We start from the raw sequence: 17,686 nt of genomic DNA, 5'->3' as shown, positions 1-17,686 counted from the left end.
TTCACTGTCGGGAAAATTTCTCCTTAATTCTAAGTTGCTTCTCTCCTTGATTAGTTTCCACCCGTTGCTTCTTGTCCTGCCTTCAGGTGCTTTGGAGAATAGCTGGACTCCCCCTTCTTTGGGGCAGCCCCTCAAATATTGAAACACTTCTATCATGTCACCCCTGGTCCATCTCTTCACTAGACTAGACATACCCAGTTCCTGCAACCTGTTCTTCATAAGTTTAATCCTCCAGTCCCGTAATCATCTTGGCTGCTCTTCTATGCACTCTTTCTGCTGCTGGATGCAGTATTCCAAGTGTGGCGTTAGCAAGGCCTTATAAAGTGGTATTAACATATTTTGTTTGGAAACCTATCATATTCCATACTTGCAGTTGGATAGCTGATACGCTGTTCTTTAAAAAAAAGGTCTCCCTTTTTCTTTTCTTTTTTTGCTTCTTGGCTGGCCATTCCTTTTGCTTCCTCCCTGGCTGGGTGCATGGCGTGGCTGGCAAATTCTCCCCAAACCAGAGAGCTGGAGAAGAGGAATAATTGCAGCCTTCTCTCCCCTTCACGCCTTCCCTGTTCTACCCCTTTATCTCTGCTCGATGCAAATAAACGGCCATTGCCACTCGCACTCAGTCAAGATAACCTGAAATAGCTGGAATTCTCCCCAATCGATGGGCTATCCTGTGTGAATCTACCCCCTTGTTCACTTACCAGCCTCCTGCAAGGTTCTGACCCACGCCCTTTTCTGACAAATCAAACACAAAATATTAATGGCTCTGGTGGTCATTTGGAAAAATCCTTTCTTAGCGAGCCCCTAGAAGCCAAGAGGAACAGACGTGCGAAATTTCCAAGTTTGCAGGCTTGACGGTTCTGAAGATTTTGTCATGATGCCCGAGTGGCATTTCGTCTTTTATACAGATAGATTCAGTAGCTGGAAGCAAAGCCGTAGTAGCTGGCACCCGTCCCTTGGGATCCTGGCTCCTTCCTCCTAAGAGTTGTTAGTTCGGGCAGACGGAGTGGAGGTGTCTTGGTGGTGTCTGCTGACTCAGTGTTGTACTTTCTACTGATTGTGAGGAGAAGTGGGGGGGAAGGAGGAGCATCCTTCCCCTCTGTGTGTAATTTCTGCTCTAGAGGGATCCTCACCCACTTTCCCAGCCTGCCTCCAAGGGCTTCTTCCTTTGACCTCTTTCCCATTCCAGAGGGGGAAAGCTAGGGTGAGAAGTTAGGTCTCACACACACACACACACACACACACACCCTGAAATAAAAGCAGGGAATGTTCTTGATTCTACTCGGGGTGTGTGTGTGTGTGTGTTTCTGTGTGTTAACCCTCATACGACAGCAACACAAACCAGTTAACACAAACCATGCGCTGCAGTTCCTAGAGCTGTTAACTTTTTCCTCTTTCCAAATTTTAGCTATCCCTGCTCAGGGGGGATCCAGCTTACTTCGCGACCAGACTGAGGTGGAGACAAACACCTTGGATTGGATTTTTCTTGGGGTTGTGCTTGGGAATCTGGAAGACAAGTAGCAAAACCCCACAGCAAAGGGGAGGGCCGGTAGCAGGAGATTCAGCATGGCAGGCAATGGGGTCTCCGTGTGGGTCAACAACAACAGAGCAATGATGGACAACATTTTGTGTTATCCATTCAATTTTACAATAGACAACCATGCTCCTTTTCCTTCCTTCCTTCCTTCCTTTTCCCTCCCTCCCTCCCTTCCCTTTCACTCTTTCCTTCCTTCCTCCCTCCCTTCCCTTTCTCTCCTTCCTCCCTTCTTCCCTCCCTGTTCTCCTTCCTTCCCTTTCTCTCCTTCTTTCTCTTTCCTTCCTTCTTTTTCTCTCCTTCCTTTCTCCCTTCCCTTTCTCTCCTTCCTCCCTTCTTCCCTCCCTATTCTCCTTCCTTCCCTTTCTCTCCTTCTTTCTCTTTCCTTCCTTCTTTTTCTCTCCTTCCTCCCTCCCTTCCCTTTCTCTCCTTCCTTCCTTCTTCCTTCCCTGTTCTCCTTCCTTCCCTTTCTCTCCTCCTTTCCCTTTCCTTCCTTCTCTTTCTCTCCTTCCTTCTTTTCCTCCTTCCCTTTCTGTCTCCCTCTCCTTCCTTCCTTTTCTCCTTCCCTTTCTCCTTCTTTCCTTTTCTCCTTCCCTTTCTCTCTCCCTCTCCTTCCTTCCTTCCTTCCTTCCTTCCTTCCTTCCTTCCTTCCTTCCTTCCTTCCTTCCTTCCTTCCTTCCTTCCTTCCTTCCTTCCTTCTTCTGCTGCCCCCATGTTCCTTCCCTTCACAATTTTCAGGTTCACACACTTCAAAACGCCAGACCTTCTGTCCACCCCACAGTTCCTTTCACCTCCTCACTTTTCCCCCCACTCTTCCTTTCTTCACAGCCCTTCGTTTCGTTTATGGGTACCTCTGTCTCTCTCTCTCTGTCTCTGTCTCTGTCTCTCTCTCTCTGTCTCTCTCTCTGTCTCTCTCTCTCTCTCTCTCTCTTTCACACACACACACACACACACACACACACACACTTACTTCTTGTCCTGCAGGCCAACTAAACTTCATCTGAGCAATTTGGGGGAATGCTAAGAAAAGAAGGGGCAAGGAGAGGCCGGCCTTTCAGATGGAGTTGGACTTTCCACGCAAACAATTTGTGCGAACTCTCTCCGTGCTGCAAACAATTTGTGCGAACTCTCTCCGTGCTGCAAACAATTTGTGCGAACTTTCTCCGTGCTGGACTGTCTCTTTGTAAGAAGCTTCTGTCCCCTCTGCAGAAGCCATCGCCATTCTAACTGCTTTCCTCCCCTTTCCACCCTTTGCAGTTCTTCTCCTCTTTTTTTTTCAGCCTTTTCTCCCCATTTTCCCTCCCCTCCTCTTTTTCCATCCTGCCTCTCGTTTGTGATGCAATGCCATAACTATCAGGACTCTAGACAGTTGTTTGTCCGAGAGCAGGTGCCCGCTGTTGCAAGGGTGTTTTTTATGTGTGTGTGTGGGGGGGAGTTCTTTTAGCTTGACTCAGAAACTGGTGCTCTGCAAAATTATCTTTCTTCCCCCCCCCCCGCCCCTCTTTTAAGTTCAGGGACTGGGCAACTGAATTTTAGGAACAGTTGCTGGCTTTCTTCTAAAAAGAAGGCAACAGTTGTGCAAGGAGAGACACAGCAAGACAACTGCAGATTCTCTCTTCCTCTGTCTCCCTCCCCCTCTCTCTCTTCCTTTCTCTGTTTCTCTCTCTCTCTTCCTCTCTCTTTCTCTCCTTCCTCTCCCTCTCTTCCTTTCTTTCTCTCTCTCCCTCTCCTTTTCTCTCTCTCTCTCTCTCTCTCTCTCTCTCTCTTTCTCTCTCTTCCTCTCTCTCTTCTTCCTCTTTCTCTCTTCCTCTCCCTCTCTGTTCCTTTCTCTTTCTCTCTCCCTCTCCTTTTCTCTCTCTCTCTTCCTCTCTCTCTCTTCCTCTCCTCTCTTCTCTCTCTTCCTCTTTCTCTCTTTTCCTCTCTCTTCCTCTCCCTCTCTCTTCCTTTCTCTTTCTCTTCCTCTCTCTCCCCCCTCTCTCTTCCTTTCTCTCTCTTCCTCTTTCTCTCTTCCTCTCTCTCTCTCTCCCTTCTCTCTCTCTCTCCTCTCCCTCTCTTTTCCTTTCTCTCTTCCTCTCTCTCTCTTCCTCTCTCTCTTTCCCTTTCTCTCTCTTCCTCTCTCTCTTCCTCTTCCTCTCTCTTCCTTTCTCTCTCTTCCTCTCTCTCCCCTCTCTCTTCCTTTCTCTCTTCCTTTCTCTCTCTTCCTCTCTCCCTCTCCCTCTCTTCCTTTCTCTCTCTCTCTCTCCCTCTCCTTTTCTCTTTCTCTCTTCCTTTCTCTTTCTCTTCCTCTCCCCCTCTCTTTCTCTCTCCCTCTCTCTCTTCCTCTCTCTTCATAGCTCCAGGAAGGGCATTTGAGAGTTATTGTCACTTCTGCATCCCCTGTCCCAGCTGGTCGGGCAGGTTAGCTTGTGTTATTGCTGCCTGTCCAATTTGGTGTGTATATTTGCATATAGCATTTGTTTCACCTAAGAGAACCTTGAAGGAAGGGTGTGGATATCAGTGCAAGCAGCTCAGTTCAAGATAGAACTGTTAGAAAACTAGCCGGGTCTCCCCAAATTTGTGATCCTACTTGTGCGACAAACTTATTCTTCTCTTGTGTTCAAAGAAGTGTTAACTCCTTCCTAGGAACGCCTGTTCCTTCTTCGATCGTAATGTTTTAAGGATTGTGATCTGATTTGATTCTTTTTTTTAATGGTATGAAGCGGGGTTTGGGGATTCTTACAGATTAACAGAATTGGAAGGCACCTTGTAGGTCATCTAGTCCAACCCCCTGCCCAAGCAGGAGACCCTACACCATTTTTGAAAGATGGCAGTCCAGTCTCTTCTTGAAAGCCTCCAGGGATGAAGCTCCCACAACTTCCAAAGGCAACTTCTGTTCCATGGGTTGATTGTTCTCACAGTCAGAAAAATTATCCTTATTTCTAGGCTGAATCTCTCCTTGATCAGTTTCCATCGATTGTTCCTTCAGGTAGAACAAGACAAAAAGTTAGTTAGCATTTTAGAGTCATTTTACTACAGGCAAACCTTTATGTCAACTATTGAGCCCAAATTTCCCACTGCTAAGCAGTTGTTCAAGTTTTTGCTCCGTTTTACGACCCTTTTTCTGCCACCATTGTTAAGGAAATCACCACAGTTGTCCAGTGAACCTTGCAGTCATTAAAACGAATCTGGTTTCCCCCCCATTGGCTCTGCTTGTTGGAAGCCGGCTGAGACGGATTATGAATGGTGATCAGCTCCAACAACAGTGCAGCCGTCATAAGGACATGCCAGTTGCCAAGTGCCCAAATGTTGTTGATCCCGTGACGTATTGGGATATGCCACGGTTGCAAGTGTGAAAATGGAAAATGGATCGTTGTAACTTCAGACAGTCACTAAAAGAACAGTTGTAAATTGAGGACTACTTGTACAGAATATTTATTTATTTATTTGATTTGTCAAGCCCCCTTACATGATAATAGGTATAAGCATAAACATGAGTAAGAATACAGGAAATAAGTATGAATAAATGGGGACAATAGGACAGGGATGGTAGGCACAATTGTGCACTTATGCATGCCCCTTACAGACCTCTTAGGAAAGGGGTGAGGTCAATAGTGGATAGTTTAAGGTTAAAGGGGTAGGGGTTAGTTAGAGGATGTAACAACAGAGTCAGGTAGTGCATTCCAGGCCTTGACCCCTCTGTTGCTGAAGTCGTACTTTCTGCAATCGAGTTTGGAGCGGTTTACATTGAGTTTGTATCTGTCGTGTGCTCTTGTATTGTTGCGGTTGAAGCTGAAAAAGTCATTGACTGGTAGTACATTATAGCAGATAATTTTGTATACCCTGCTTAAGTCCAACCGTAGGCAGCGTCGTTCTAGGTTGTCCAAGCCCAAAATCTCAAGCCTGGTGGTGTAGGGTATTCTGTTGCGAGCAGAGGAGCGTAGGACGCTTTTCGTGAAATACTTCTGGACTCGCTCAATTGTATTAATTGTCCGATATACAGTGCGGATTCCAGACAGCCGAGCTGTATTCAAGTATTGGTCGTATCAGAGGTTGGAGACAGCCAGAAATCAGTTGCTTTTGTGCCCAGGTTAGGGAAATTTTGTGTCGACATTCCTTCTTATCTGAACACACAGGGAAGAAGTTAGGCGCACCGGAAACTCCCTGTTGCCCATTCATTTTGGTGACACCCCACCCCCAAAAGAGTTCTGAAATACTGGTATTCCCGAGAGAATTTGGAAAGGAACAGCTCTCCTCCCGACCTGCCCAAGCCTAGGAAATGTCTGCTTGCAAACAAGAACGAGTGGGAAAGCATCCATATATTCCATAGGCGATAAGGTGCCCCTTGCCTTCCCTTCCCATGGCCAGCCCTATCCCCGCTTCCCATTCTCTTTCCATCCAGCAGTTCTCATTGATCCCTCACCACAGACGGTGACTTCAGCGTAAGCTGCCAAGTAGGGCAGATCGATACGAGCCTTGGCAGCTGTTTTTGTCCCCAGCCTTGCTCTTTCCTCCCCCTCCCCCACCCCACCACCCCAACCTCCCTGTGCTCCCCCCTCCCCTCCACCACGGAAGAGTTTAAAGGCAAGCAACCGAGGGTGGAATTTCTCAGGCCGTCACAACAACGTTTGACACCACGGACGGTTTTTCCCGACCGGGATTCTCTCTTGCAGATTTCAAATGCCTTTAAGGCCCCCCCGATTGCATTTCTTGGACATTTTGAACCCTTTCCAAGTCTCCCTTTGAAGGGATTTGAGGGCAAAACAAAAATAACCCCGTGATTGTGTCAACTTCCTCTTTTTCAAATAGGTATAAAAATTTTTTTTTGGGGGGGGATATTTTTGGGGATGGGGGGAAAAAAAGATCTTGCACCAATTCCCTCTGACCCGTAATGAAGAGCATTTACTCTGAGCTGCTCGGTGGAAGGACGGTCCCCGGCACAGGCCTGAAATGGTGCTTTTAATGGAAAAGAAGGATCCAGGGGAGAGGCGATAGCCGCAGCATCGCCCATGGTTTGAGGGGGCTCCTGCAGAGATGAGGGGAATCCAAAACTATTTTCCAAAGCAACAACCCAGCGGATGGAAACTAACCGAGGAGAGAGAGCAGTCTCGAACGAAGGAGAAATTGGCTAACGGGGAGAGCAATCAACCGACGGAACAACTTGCCTCCAGAAGTTGTGGGCGCTCATCAATTGGAGGCTTTTAAGAAGAGACAGGACAGGCATTTGTCAGAAATGGTGTTGGGTCTCCTGCTTTAGCAGGGGGTTGGAGTAGATGACCTCCAAGGTCCCTTCCAAATCTGTTATTCTATCGTCTATGAAATTGACCCAGGGTTGAATTGATCTCCCTTTGTCTCTTTCACAAGGCACTTTGCCCTGAGCCCAGCGATTTATTTATTTTTTACACAAACGATCTCAAATGACCTTGGAGATATTTTGCAGCGGTCCTCTTGTGGACGGCTTAACTTCCATCCTAGAGCGGTTGATCTGTTGCTCTACTAAGGAGGAAGGGACAGAGGTCTTTCCAGGGCCTCCAGCAAACTTCAGGAATTCCCTTGCTAACAACTCTCCCCCTCCCCCAGTAACCCAAAAAGGCTTGGGTCCTGGAGGGATTTCCTCCCCCCTCCCCAAGGCTTCCAGTCTGATTTCCTTCCCGGAGGAGGCAGAGCAAGAGTTTTGCAAGGCGTTCAAGTTGCTGATCAGGGATGATCAGATCCTGATCAGCCTTTGTTCTCTTTCCAGTAAGGCTCTCTCTCTCTCTCTTTCTCTCTCTCATTCTCTCGTTTTTCTTTTTCTCTTCCTCTTCTTTTTCTTTCTCTATCATTCTCTTTCCCTCTTTCTTTCTCTTTTTTCTTTCTTTCTCTTTTTCTGTATCTTTCTTTCTCTTTCTTTTTCCGCGTCTTTCTCTCTCATTCGCTTTCCCTCTTTCTGACTTTCTTTTTTCTTTCTCTCTTTCTTTCTTTCTCTCTTTCCCTTCCTCTCTTTTCGTCTCTCTCTCTCTGTCTTTCTCTCTCTTTTCTTTCCTTCTGTCTCTTTTGTCTCTTTCTCTTTCTCTTCCTTCCTTCCTTCCTTCCTTCCTTCTTTCCTTTCTTTCTTTCTTTCTTTCTTTCTTTCTTTCTTTCTTTCTTTCTTTCTTTCTTTCTTTCTTTCTTTCTTTCTTTCTCTTTCTGTCTTTCTCTTTTTCTTTCTCTTTTTCTTTCTCTCTTTTTCTTTCCCTTTCTTTCTCATTTTTCTTTCTTTCTCTTTTTCTGTATCTTTCTTTCTCTTTCTTTTTCCACGTCTTTCTCTCTCATTCGCTTTCCCTCTTTCTGACTTTCTTTTTTCTTTCTCTTTCTTTCTTCCTCTTTCTTTCTTTCCCTTCTTCTCTTTCCGTCTTTCTCTCTCTCTGTCTGTCTTTCTCTTTTTTTCTTTCCTTCTGTCTCTTTTGTCTCTTTCTCTTCCTCTCTTTCTTTCTTTCTCTTTTTTCTTTCTTTCTCTCTCTCTTTCTCTCTCTCTCTGCCCCCCCTTCCATTAACCTGTTAGCCACCTCAGCCTGCAAGCAGGTGTTGTGCTCTCTCTGCAGTAAAAGTTAATGAAATGAGTATTTCGGGATGGGGGGTGGGAAGAGCAGCCTACGACACCCTCGGGCCCAGGGCTTATTAATGGTGACCCGCCATTAAAAGACGAAAGTGCTAACCTGGTCATATTTAGCATCTTCAAACAGCATCCCTGTGGCCTCCGCCAGCAATATCCGCTCCTGCCTCCTTCGCCTGAGCTCTGGGCCAGCAGGAGCTGACTCTGGGCTTTTCCGTACCACAATGACTCCGTCGAGCAGGTCCGAAGGGGTCTCGGAGCTGCTGCTACTGCTGCTCCTGTCCCCTCCCTCCCTCCCTGCTGCTACCCTCATTTTTTGCTCCGAGTTACTTTATTAATACCAAGACCCAGTGGAGGATTTGTCTTCTGGATCTCGGGGCCGAGAGGTTTCTGTGTGCCGCCAAGTATTTTGCTCTTATTTATACCACAGCCCGTCCTGGGCTCCAAGGCACAGAGAAAGCGAAAGGTGCAAAGCATTAACCCCTTTTGGGAAAGCCGCTGCTCCTGTGCCACAAGCCGCACGGCGTTAAGAGGGCTCCTTCCCGTGCTACCCACGGGCAGGAGCACAGCTCCTTTCCAACAGCCAAGGCTCCGGGGTCAAGCCCTTGTGCCCCTGCTTCCTCTTTGGCACCACCGCTGGGCACAGCCAGCTCAGGCCCAGGGTGCTCCTGTTGCTGCAGGCAGGAACTTCCAACGCCCCGGTTGTGCTGCCAGAACAGTGGCGGCTGCTTTCTAAGGAGTAGCAGCTCCCCTCTCTGACATACTCAACAGTCCTTTGGCTGCCTGCCCCGCTTGATTTGTAGCCAGAACTTATTGCAAATCTCCATATCCTGTTAGGAATCCTTAATCAGCTGGAGATGGCTTTCGATGGCAGGAACGAAGGGGGAAATAACTCCCGGTAAATAACTCCGGTGGCAGAAAGACCCGAGTTAAACGTTCCGTATGAACCCAGTGGGGGAGTGTTTCCTACGTAGGTTAGTTGGGCTGTTGGGTTTTGACGGTAAATATTCCAGGCTGCGGGAAAAGCCGTTCAGAAACCGGCTGCGGCTGCTGCTGCTGCTTCTACTTCTTCTGCCTTTAAGCAAAAAGCTAAACAGGCCGCCTGATCGACAGGCCTAATTCAAGGAACTCTATAAGGGTACGGCTAAGTTTTTCTGCTTTGGAGGATTCCTAGGACGTTCCTCCACCTGGGTGCAAATCCTATTCAGAGAAGCGGTTTATCGGGGTGTTTAATCTGGCTTCGAATCGCTTGAGGCAATAAGGCGTGTGGTATAAAGTCCATTGTTTCATTTTTATTTTCTCGTTTGGAGCAGGAGAAGCCAGTGCAAAGACACAAGTCCTTACCTCGCCGCCCCCCCCCAGCCCTTGTTCCAGGATTATGGCCTGGTTCAAACCGTCTGGTTGTGGGGTAGGGTGGGGTGGGGGTTGTCCCTGAACAAATGGCCACCTCAATTTGCTCGACCTTCCCAAAAGACTCGGTCCAGCAGAAAGTTCCCCCATGTGAGTCCCATTCGTGTGAACCAGTGTGAGGCCTTTTTGGTGTGCCGTAGAGCGGAGGAGGAGAGTTAAGGCAAGGGGACCTTTTATTTATTTATTTTGTCAAGCGTGTTTTAGATAACAGATATACTTGGAATCGCGATTAAGAGTGCATGAAACGGGTACGAATAAAAAGGAAACATTAGGTCAGGGATGGTAGGCACATTGGTGCTCTTATGTAAGCTTCCTTACAGACCTCTTAGGAATGGGGTGAGGTCAACAGTAGGCAGTCTAAGGCTAAAATTTTTGGGGTTTGGGGAAGAGACCAGTTGGTGGTATTCTATCGGTTCAGCCTGGTTCGGTCGAGCCGGTAGCGCTGATGAGAAGCGGAGACCAAACCAGTTCTCACTGCCACTCGGCTGTTGCGCCTGCCCGCCCGCCGGGCTCCCATATTCACCTTTATTCCCTGCTTTTGATGCGCAGCTGCTTTGCGCGGCACAAGCGATTGCCACGCGGCAGCTGCTGAAGCGACGGGGAGATTGTGCAGGTTTGCAGGAGGTGAGTTGGAACGCCTCTGTGCCTGCGCAAAGTGTATGTTTGCAAAGTGTGTGCAACGGGTGCAAAGCGCGCCCACCAAAAGCCATGCCACCGAGCCGGTGGCAGACAATTTTGAAACACACCACTGGAAGAGACCACAGAGTCAGATAGTGCTGAAGTCGTATTTCCTACCATTGAGTTTGTATCTATTGTGGACCCTTCCTGGACTGGTCCTTCCAGCCTTCTCCCACAGCTTCTGTTTGTGGCTGGGGGTGAGTAACGCTGATGGGTTTGAACATCTCCAGCCAGGCGACAAGGGAGAAGAATAACAAGCTCTCCCTGTCAGGCCCAGCGATGGCCCGTTGCTGTTTGAGGAGAGGCTGGTGGATTTAAGTCTAGCTGGGTTCTGTTGTCACAGCCTCTCGGAACAATTAGGGTCAGGAATGTGGTGGGTAGATCCCTGGGGGTGGGAAGGAGGGAGGAATGGGCCGTGGGGAAGCTGGGGGGCTGGGTTCAACCTGGTCCTGACAACTCAGCAGGTCCAAAGGGGAAAAAGAATGAGGCAAGGGAGACCACCGCTAGTTTTGGGAGAAAGCATCTGATCCTGAAATGGAGTTACTACACGGAGGAGGAAAGCCCGTGTCCTTATTTCTGTCGCCTTTGGTTCACCGACTGCTTCCTGAATCTGGGCAGCCAAATATCAAGATTTGCGTTGATGGCTTTGCTTTTCGCCTCCCCATCTCAGCCAAGCTCCTTCATTGCATGGGTCAACCCATGGTCAATTTAGAAATTGCGTTGAATGACTTGGCTCTTCTTCTTCTTCTTCTTCTTCTTCTTCTTCTTCTTCTTCTTCTTCTTCTTCTTCTTCTTCTTCTTCTTCTTCTTCTTCTTCTTCTTCTTCTTCTTCTTCTTCTTCTTCTTCTTCTTCTTCTTCTTCTTCTTCTTCTTCTCCTCCTCCTCCTCCTCCTCCTCCTCCTCCTCCTCCTCCTCCTCCTCCTCCTCTTCTTCTTTCTTCTTCTTCTTCTTCTTCTTCTTCTTCTTCTTTCTTCTTCTTCTTCTTCTTCTTCTTCTTCTTCTTCTTCTTCTTCCTTCTTCCTTCTCCTTCTCCTCCTCCCTCCTCCTCCTCCTCCTCCTCCTCCTCCTCCTCCTCCTCCTCCCTCCCCTCTTCTTCTTTCTTCTTCTCTTCCTCCTCCTCTCTCCTCTCCTCCTTCCTCCTCTTCTTCTTCTTCTTCTTCTTCTTCCTTCCTTCTTCTTCTTCTTTCTTCTTCTTCTTCTTCTTCTTCTTCTTCTTCTTCTTCTTCTTCTTCTTCTTTCTTCTTCTTCTTCTTCTTCTCCTCTTCTCTTCTTCTTCTTCTTCTCCTCCTCCTCCTCTCCTCCTCCTCCTCCTCCTCCTCCTCCTCCTCCTCCTCCTCCTTCTTTTTCTTCTTTCTTCTTCTTCCTCCTTCTTCTTCTTCTTCTTCTTCTTCTTCTTCTTCTTCTTCTTCTTCTTCTTCTTCTTCTTCTTCTTCTTCTTCTTCTTCTTCTCCTCCTCCTCCTCCTCCTCCTCCTCCTCCTCCTCCTCCTCCTCCTCCTCCTCCTCTCAATTCTTCTCTTCTCATGGAAGGCTTGCATAATATCCCTACTGTTCATTTAGCGGTCGTTTCAAAACAATCAAACAAAAAAATCGACATTGTTGGTTAACTCTCTTGTGAAGGGCAGGCAGCTTTGATTCAGAAAGCGACAATTGCTGTTATATTCTCTCCTTTGATTAGTTTCCATCCATTGCATCTTGTTCTGCCCTCCGGTGCTTTGGACAATAGGACAACCGTCTCTTCCTTGCAGGAACCCTTCAAATACTGGAAGATGCTATCATGTTCCCCCACTAGTCCTTCTTTCCATTAGACTGGACATGCCCAATTCCCCTCTTCCTCTCTCTTCCCACAACATGCCAAAAGTGACACAGGAGAAGGGGTGTGTGTGTCTATATGTGTGTTGGTCTCATTTTGATCCTTCTGATCAAGCATCCTTAGAAGTAATTTTATATCGCTTTAAATCCCTATCAGCCCGCTCTGTCCTGGCCCGTATGTCCCTCTCCTCATAGAAATGGCTCCCATCCATGGAATTGGTGGGACATCATTTATTGCTTGCAATGTTTAACAGTGGTTGGTTACCTTTCTCCTTGCCCCATAACTCAGCAGGTATTTCACTGCTTCTTCACACCAGCTTGCAGAAATTGATCGATCTGGGCCTTTCCAGAGGCAGCACCATCCCTTCTCTCCTCCCCCCCCACAAAAAAAACCCTCCAGCCCCCATCCTACAAGTGTCTTCAAGCTTCACCTGTCAGTGGGGGTGAAGTGAAGTGAGACACCAGCGAGGCTTTAATCTTCATGATAGCACCTGTATTAATTTAATCTTCCTGGATATTTCAGCAAAATAATAATAATGTTTTAATAATATAAGTGGATGGGGGGTACAGCCGCCCCCACCAAGGAGGCTTGTGCATTGGGGGACGAAAGCTGCTTAAAGTGGTGGATTTATTTAAAAGGAGACTGGTCTGGAAGCTTGACCCCAGCTGAAGAGAAACTCCATCATCTTCCCATGACAGTTTGGGCTTCCTTCTCTCCAGTTTTGTCAACACAACATTCAGCATTTATAAAGCCCTTTCAGAGCATCTCGGGCATCTCTCTGGCTACTAACCGACACAACAATCCTGTGAGGGAACTTATTATATAATTGTTATCCAAACATCGAAATTGGAAGGAAAAAGCCGCTTGAATAATGTCATGGTAAATACCAGATTTCATCTAGGACTTCTTTGAGATAGAACTCAGCTCTCATTCCCACGAGTAATCTAGTGGGCTGTGCCAACGGAAGCAAAACTGGTCACCTCCCTTGGTCCAGGGAATAGAATAGAATAGAATAGAATAGAATAGAATAGAATAGAATAGATAAGGAATGGGAATAGATAAGGAATGGGAATAGAATAGAATGGAATGGAATGGAATAGAACAGAATAAGAGTAGAATAGAAAAGAATAGTATAGAATAGAAGAATAAGAATAAATATAAGAATAAGAATAAGAATAGAATAGAATAGATAAGGAATAGAATAGATAAGGAATAGAATAGATAAGGAATAGAATAGATAAGAATAGATAGAAATAGAATAGAATAGATAAGGAATGGGAATAGATAAGAATGGGAATAGAATAGAATGGAATGGAATGGAATAGAACAGAATAAGAGTAGAATAGAAAAAGAATAGTATAGAATAGAAGAATAAGAATAAGAATAAGAATTAGAATAGAATAGAATAGAATAGAATGGAATATAGAATAGCTTAGAATAGAATAGAATAGAATAGAATAGAATAGAATAGAATACAATAGAATAGAATAGAATAGAATAGAATAGAATAGAATAGAATAGAATAGAATAGAATAGAATAGAATAGAATAGAATAGAATAGAATAGAAATAGAATTCTTTATTGGCCAAGTGTGATTTGGACCCACAAGGAATTTGTCTTGGTGCAAATGCTCTCAGTGTACATAAAGGAAAATATACATTCGTCAAGAGTCGAGAATCATCAGGTACAACACTTAATGATAGTCAACTGCTAGTTGGTCCCATCCCTTGGCCTTTTATTGGGATCTTTTTGAGCAGACAGAGATGCCTCCAGCTCGGGAACCAGAGAGGGAGAGAGAGAGAAATAAAAATGCCAGAATTGTGTGTCGTGGTTGCGTCTGTCCACCATGTAGACTCGGCTAACAAGGGGTCGAGTAGTTTGCAGTTGTGAGAAATCAACTGTTGTTTTCGCTGTCCAATTAAGCAGCGATCTTTTTTTTTTTTGAGTTTTACATAGTTTACAGTTTTTATTGGTTTATAATATAAAATACAAAAGCAAATAGTAGGAAAAAGAAGGGAGGGAAAGGGCAAAGGAGAAGTGTAGAAGAGAAGGGAGTTGGAAGTCAATGCCCTTTTTCCCTTCCTTTCCCCCTTCTTTTCTCACACTCCTCCTTTCCCCTGGTGCAGTCGAATAAAACAATGACACCCAACCTTGACATTTTAACTTTCGCATAAGAGCATAAGCAAGCCATTTCTATAACAAACAGTCTATCTAAGCAATTAAAAAAAATAATCAAAGTTTCGGGTTTTTCCCCCCCCATAAGTCCAGAGGTGGTTTCCAAGCAGAAACAATCGTTTGTGTGTTTTTTCCCCTTTGATCCACACAGTCAATTGAGGGGGGGGGCTTCTGTCCTGCGTGAACGCAGACCCTGGGGCTTGGTCCTCCCGCACTGGGGTTTAGTCGGTTGTGCGAACCCAGCCGTTGACTGCAGAGCCCATACACCCAGCAAGGGAGTCGCGTCTTCCAACGTGGGAGGGAAGGGAGGTGAAGCCATGCTCCGCAAGCCACCCTAGACTAGCCCGGCAGCCCTGCTTTGCTTACCCGTCGGCCCGCGTGGCAGAGGGCTTTGCCAGGGGCTGTCAGTGTGGCCAAGCAAGTGGGAGACCCCACTTGCTCTGCCGGGAAGCCGGCTTCTTTTTCTGTATGGAAATGAAGAATTTAGGCTAATGGAGCTCAACCATCTCTAATTTTGCGATGGCAGGAGGATTTTGATTGAAAGTAATTAAGCAAGCTAGCTGTAAAATTAATTAAAGCAAAAGGGGGGAATTTTTTATTGGATTGGATAGCGATATAGCGGCTGTCAAATGGGGGACGGATGGGGGTGACCTGGATTCGTTGCCCTCCTCCCTCCTGCTCGGGACGTTTATGTCACTGTAATCTCCTTACAGCGGCTGGTGCACATTTGTTTGAAATAATCAAGGAAATATGGTCAGAAATTGTCAGCTTTCAGATCTAATTTACCTGACAGCCTTGTGCAGGACAGGAATGACTCTCTCTGCGTCTCTCTTATCTCTCTCTCATTTCTCTCTCTCTCTGCTTGTCTCTCTTTCTCTCTCTGTCTCTCTGTTTCTCTCTCTCCTCTCTCTCTGTCTCTCCTCTCCTCTCTCTCTCCTCTCTCTCTCCTTTCTCTCTTTTCTCTCTCTCTCTCTCTCCTCTCTTTTCTCTCTATCTCTCTCTCTCTGTCTCTCTCTCTCTCCTCTCTTCTCTCTCTCTGTCTGTCTCTCTCTCTTCCTCTCTCTCATCTCTCTTATCTCTCTCTCATTTCTCTCTCTCTCTGCTTGTCTCTCTTTCTCTCTCTGTCTCTCTGTTTCTCTCTCTCTCTCTCTCTGTCTCTCCTCTTCTCTCTCTCTCTCTCTCTCTGCCCCTCTCTCTCTCTCTCTCTTTCTCTCTCTCTTCTCTTCTCTCTCTCTCTCTTTTCTCTCTCTCTCTTTCTGCCTCTCTCTCTCTCTCTCTCTCTCTATCTCTTCCTCTCATCTCTCTTATCTCTCTCTCTGTCTCTCTTTCTCCCTCCCTCCCTCCCTCTCCCTCCCTCCCTCTCTCTCTCTCTCTGCGTGCGGGAGCAAGCAGTGAACTCACACGCTCGTGAATCCGTGCTCGCCTACAATTGCAGAGGGCATCTCTGCTTCCTTACCACTCTTTCCCCCACTGTTGTGCACTTTCAGCCTCCCCGACGCACACCTCCAAGGACAGGGAGAGAAAGCAAGCAAAGAATGTGTCCTTTTTTCAGGATCCGGCCCCGTTTGTCCACCTCCTCTCTCGCCTGCCCTCACCCTCTCTGGCTTTCCTTCGTCCAGCTTGGTCTGTCTCCCCTCATCCCTTTTCCATAACCAGCTTTAGGGCTTAAGGAATATAGGATTAAGGGAGGTGGCTATAATACTGTATTCCAGATGGTTGACAACCATTAAATCCACAGGCACAAAATACCTCCTGTTTTAAAAATACTCCTAAATTAGTTCCTTTTTTTTCCTGTTCAATAAACCACAGAGCAGAAGAGTTCCTTGGCTTGTCCATTGGGGATCCACGGTGTCTCCTTAGCTTGCTTTCCTAGAATATATATCTTCCCAATTTATCCGGGAGATCCCAGGAGCTTCTGCGACCCAAGGGCAGGATCTGGTGATGCAGCCAAGTTTCTCTTAGGGATATAAAACCGTTCTGGGGAGGCGAGGGGGAAATCCAGAAATGTTCTTAAGCAGATTTGCATTGTAAAGCCAGAGATTGAGTGAGCAGGGGCTAATTTGAGTCACTGACACATTGCCTGTGATTGATTTTGTGTCATTTTATTTCTGTTTTTTTTTTCTTTTTTAAAAAAGGGATGATTTGGCCTAATTCTTTGACTTTTCTTGGGTTGACCGTTTCGAGTTAGAAACCCAGCTATTCTTTCCCGCTTGGTGGAGGGTTTGCATATCTTACACTCGGAGAGTCTGAACCAGATGCTTCTTACCTAGTTGAGTTGATGCGTATGTAGATTATTATTTTTTTTAAAGTATCTATTATTTGCTTTGGCTTCTTCCACCCACAACCTAAAATAGGCCAAACGAGAGGTCCTATCAATCAATAATAAGCAAGGCTGCAGGTAGAGTAATCAGCTCGGGCGCCAGTTGATTGATCTGTGGAGACCAAAGCAGTTTTAGGGTGATGCGATGATGGTTTCCACCACGAGATGAGGTCCGTCTGCCACTTTCGTGGACTTGACCTACAGAGCAGGGCTTTGAAATGACCACAACCCTAGCTGACGGGGAAGCTGTTGTGGGAATCTATTTTTGATAACCCAACCTTGACCATCCCAAGTAAGAGATGGAAGCTGAAGGGGGAGGTTGTAGCCCAAGGATCTGCTAGGCCGAGAGTTGCTGTGGTCAACACTTGGCCAGGATGACCGTTGATCCAAGACCTTGTGTGATGAACACTCAGCTCCAGAGCAGGTCAGGAGAACTTACTGGTTCCCATTTTCTCTTCCTCCCTCCCTCTCCCTCTACCCACCTCACACCCTCTTTTTCTCTTTCTCTCTCCTTCCCTCCCTCCCTCCCTTTGTGTGTGTCTTTCTCTCTCCCTCTCTCTCTCTTCCTCCCTCCCTCCCTCTGTGTATCTCTCTCTCTCTCTCTTTCTCCCTCTTTCTCTTTCTCTCCCTCTCTTCCTCCCTCGCTCCTTCTCTCCGTGTGTGTCTTTCTCTCTGTGTCTCTCTCCCTCTCTCTCTCTCCAAGTCCAAAATGAGGCCAAGATGAAAACTAATGAGGCGGGCTAGAGGTGGTAGCCTCTGTGGGTGAGAACATGGGTGGAAAACTAGGTTGTCTTGATGTTCTCCATCAGTGACCAGGATCATTTACGGGTGTAAGAAAAGGAGAAGGAAGCATGTGAGATAATCAGTCACTTGACATAAGGTAACCCAGGTAGCTCCAAAAACGACCAACTGTTGCTTTCTCCCTTGAAATAGTGAGGCGCAGTAAAACTCGGGGCCCCTTTTATTGGAAATGTGTTTATTCCCCCTTCCCCACAATCTCCCAATATTAAGATATTTCAGTGGTCACAGTAGCATTGTATTGTCCATATTTCCCCTTTTCTCTTCGACACCTTTCCTCGGTTGCCCTATAAACCCCAGCAGTCTATATAAGACTGAAATCTACGATTTAATTCATTCCAAACACACCCACACAGGCACGCATAAAAACGCCATCTCCCCCCACCCCCCTCTCATTTCCAGTTTCCTGGGCTATC

The 17,686-nt window shown here is 46.6% G+C and overlaps 1 protein-coding gene across 15 annotated transcripts in view; it reads left to right on the top strand.

The window, feature by feature from the left end:
- CASZ1 (castor zinc finger 1) overlaps positions 1 to 17,686 on the top strand; it is a 275,840-nt gene that overhangs the window by 171,487 nt on the left and 86,667 nt on the right. The gene's annotated exons all lie outside the window — the stretch shown is intronic.

Source organism: Notechis scutatus, chromosome 16 (assembly GCF_049901735.1).
Source record: "Notechis scutatus isolate UNSWTSFEM ecotype Mainland chromosome 16, rNotScu1.2, whole genome shotgun sequence".
In the NCBI taxonomy this organism is placed as follows: Eukaryota; Metazoa; Chordata; class Lepidosauria; order Squamata; family Elapidae; genus Notechis; species Notechis scutatus.
The sequence above is the reverse complement of the archived record's forward strand: the minus strand, read 5'-3'. Positions and strand labels throughout refer to the sequence as shown.